Here is a 4,340-nt window from a genome sequence, read left to right as displayed (position 1 = left end):
AAATGTGGAAGTGAGAGAAGGTGCGGGACCGAACTGAGAGAAGGTGTTCCAAAAAGAGGGAGAGACGTGCATCTCGCGGCGAGGAGGGGATAAGGAAGATGGGGAGGGAGCGGAAGGAATGGGTGCGAGAGAGAGGGAAGCGAAAGAGACGTAAGAAAAAGAGACGGGGATCGATTCTCCGCCACGGTACGAAGCGAGAAGGAACAACATGCGCCGTCGAACCGGCGTCGACTCGTTCCGGAATTGGCGTGGCAGGGGCTGTACCAACGTCGTTCCTGCCGCGTGGTGGGGCACCAATCGCAGCCTGGGATACGCCAATCTCACCAACCGCAATGGCAACGTCGTGTGACAACGGCGTTAGGTACAGTCCGTCTCTAAAAATATACTCAAACCCGAAGTCCCTCTTCTCTCGGCTTCGTCCCGTCTGACCCGTCTCTTTTTCCGCTTCGCAACAATCGCAACGCAGTCCTCTCTCGTCCTCATCCGCAATATATCTTTCCCGCTCGAAGGTGTACGAATAGATTACGAGAAAATAGGTAAGAGAGAGTCGCTGGCCATTACTTTGCGATGTTAAGAGCGAGCATGTTTTGGCACTCCATATACAGAGTGGATGCGAGAGAGCAATTGACTCTTATTTGTATGGTTATCCGCGTGAGGGCTTAAAGTTTCTAAGATGGAGGAAGGATTAACACATTTGGTACAAAGTCAAGCTAGGGTTAACGAGCGAATTTTGTATATTACATTTATATTCGTAAGTTATATCCGAGCTCTAACGAGGGAAACAATTATATTGAAAAAAAAGTCTCTCGATAGCATAATTAAAATATTAATATCGGAAGAATTAATTATTCTTTTACTCTCTTTCGCGTTTGGCAAGCACAAACTTGAGTATTATTATACTGTAATCACAACAAGCTTTACTAATTTATTTACTCGCGCCATCTATCTCACTTATACATATAAATTTCACTTATAAATTTCAGCAATCAGCAAGAAAGCTGTGTTAAAGTCCTTATCAAAATAGATAAGGATTTAGTAAACTAAATAAAATACACCGTGTCATTACGTGTCATATCGTAAACTTGTACATATACGTTACTTTATGTTTGTAAGGCTATGGTAATCACACGCAATAATTTCCGCGATCGTCCACCGTAATATTAAACGCACCGACGGAGTACAGATCACGCCTTATTAGCACGTTAACGAAAATCACATTACAGCCCATCTCAAAACCTGATAGCACGCGCGATAATAATCCCGGTTATACGTGATTGGGATCCTCGACTCGGATCGTCAGATCCTCTCGCACGCTAGATCTCAATGCCTAATCTCGTTACCGGCTTCAAGACGCCTAGTGCGAATAATTTTTTTTCCGCCCGACGATGGGTCTCGCCCCCCTTGATCCGTCGGCGATTCTCCACCCTTTCTTTTGACGCGCTCTGTAGCCAGGTGATAGCTACATACCCGCGGTATACCCGCAACATAGCAATTTAACTTGCTCACGTGCGAGCGGTTAATGCTCTTACGGGATTTCGAAAAGATCAGCCAGCATTACTATGCTATTAGCGTAGCTAAAACCGGCTTGCTTCCATAAACCTATACTAACGCGCAGGCCACTTTATTCACCGCCGGGGCCCATTCATGCGCTCTTACGCCAATTTTCCTCATTGACGGATCGGGACTACCCGACTATACCGTCGCGCCGTACGAGACATCGCGATTAGGCGCCGCGATCGCCGCCGCCGATTCCGCATCTGCGCGTGCCACCGATTTTACGGCGACGACGACGGATGGGACACGGATGGGAATCTCTCTCACGGTACGGCACGTCCGTTTTGACGGACAGGTGAAACATCGGCGAGACACCGCCGTCTCACTCACGCTCTCTATCTCTCGCTCGCAGTTCGTGGGAATTAACGATTCTGGACGCACGTGGCGCCGATCGGCTAATGTAAATAATGTCGTGTGCAGGCAGTAATTCAGCGCGGAATGCGTTTGGCCTGTTCTGTTGAGTTTCTCCGGAAATATGCGAGTGACGAGGAGTGAAACGACAGATCCTCTGTAAATAAACAATACCGCGAATGTGACATTTTTCTATAAATGCGCACTTCTTGGCTTCGATCGTTCCGTATCATCATTCTTATACAGGATTTGGGCTAACAAGTTTCATGAATACACATTATTTACAGATGAGTTTCATTGTTAGTTTAAGAAAAGTTACATAGCTGTTGTATAATTTAGTTTTGGTATAGCTTTTTTATTAATTGTCACATAAACGGTATTATTTATTTATTGATAATGTGTATGTACATAAATCAAGTATTCATGTTTTTATTATGCTATCAGCGGATGATAGTCGAAAATTGATAAAAGAAATATGTCTTACCATTTAGTATTTTCATTCTATTTTATGTACCTATTAGAAAATGAAGCATTTATAGTCCATTTATTTATCTGAAATAAACAATTAATGTTCAATTTGTTTAGTTATGTTAACAATAAATATATACAAGCATGTTAACTTTCTTAAACTAAAAGTATGAGCAAAAGAAAGAAGAATTTTTTGTCAAAATTATTTATTTTGGAATAAAACGCTATAGTATTTGCAAACAACGGGATAATATGGATAGAAAGATTACAGATTTATTGCCGGTTTTAGCTCAAATTGCGCGATAAGGCGCATAAAACGCTCGCAGTTTTTGAACCGTAATCTACTCTCGTGGCATTAAGAGATCTGCATCAAATCGATAGTGGTATTACAGGTATTACACGGCATTAAAGTAAGAACCACCGATCCCAGTTTGACACGATTAATTAATTAACCGACGGCAATTCTACCGCTTTTTATCCGTGAAATTTTGTATAACTGTAATATTTGCGGCGCAACATTAAGATTCACGTGACCTGTCATAAAATTTTCTTCCACAGATATCGCGCGTTATTAGTTTTAGCGAGTGCTATCGCCATTTGTCAGTATCTAAAATTGGTTCGTTATCTATTTATATTCAGTGTATATTGCTTATCCCGCTCGTAACGCCAAAACAGACAGGCGTTCGCACCTCTGTTATCTTATTGTGCACTCGCTACGCCGATTTCAATTAATGTAAGACGGCACTTAAAGATTATTATCCTCGTCACTGAACGAGACAAATGCCCAAAGCTGAGGATTATTTCCATTGAATTCCATTCCGTGACTGCTGTCGTGAAATCTGTCGGTAGATTTACAGAACAAACTTTTCGAACAAACATATTTCAAAATACATTTTATGCATTAGATCAAAATTTGCTTCTTAAATATTTAAATAATTATATTTTGTATGTGTAAAGATAAATAGATAAATCAGATTTATGTGTCTAATTTGAAGTAATAGGGTGGAAACAAGTGGAAACATATACGTATCCAAAGAAGCTTATATATATGCAAATCGGAGTATTGTGAATTAAACAAAGTGACGACAGAGAGAGAGGATTTTTCGACACAAAATTAAATCGCGAATTATGACCTCGGTGCGCTCAACACACAATCTTCCCAAGAACCTCGACAGAGGAGATCAGCCCCGGATATTCGGAAGGTCATCCCTTTTCTGCGGGCGCCAAAGTCGTTCCCGAAATCTCTTCTTGCAGAGACGCTTAAGGACGACTCTCGTTAAACGATCGATGCGCGCGAAAGCGCATTCGTGCTTTGGCGCTTGAAACGCTCACGGATTTTATATAGAATGTAGTTCGTGCTCATCATCCCGAAGATCAGCCGGCTGAGCCGTTCGACAAACTGTTCGAACAAAAAGCACTGAAAAAAGACAACTCGGTGCAAATAACCTTTGCTATACGTTCCGCCCCATCGTTTCTCCCCTTTATCCCGCGCGCGTCTCCCATCTCGCTTCTTCTCGTCTTCCTTTCTCTTTTGCCCCGGCAAGCGTTATGTCCTTTTGCCCAGGATTTGCCCGTCTCTCTTTTCCGTCCCGGCCCCGGCGAAGGCTCCCTTCGCCGCGACAAGGACTTTCCTTGTTGCGCTCGCGCGCGATGCAGGGCTCATTGGCGAGGAGAGAACGGAATTTGAAACTGAGGCAAGCCGCTTATGAAGCTTTCGCGTAAATCACCGGTGAAAGTCACCGAGTTACCATCAAGTCAATGAATTACCCACCTCGCCATACCCGACGGGGTCACGCGCGCCTTGGGGTTAGTGAGAATGATAAGTGTCTTCCGGTTTTAATAGGATACATATACCTCGCCCCGCATTAACTACCTGACATTGATTATATGATCATTTAACTTCGTATCATCGTTAAAAAATTTTCTAATTAGAACACGCAATGGAATTTATGTAAATTTTTCAAATA

Source organism: Temnothorax americanus, unplaced genomic scaffold (assembly GCF_048541705.1).
Source record: "Temnothorax americanus isolate GAGA-0224 unplaced genomic scaffold, ASM4854170v1 Scaffold53, whole genome shotgun sequence".
In the NCBI taxonomy this organism is placed as follows: Eukaryota; Metazoa; Arthropoda; class Insecta; order Hymenoptera; family Formicidae; genus Temnothorax; species Temnothorax americanus.
This window is presented reverse-complemented; position numbering follows the sequence as displayed.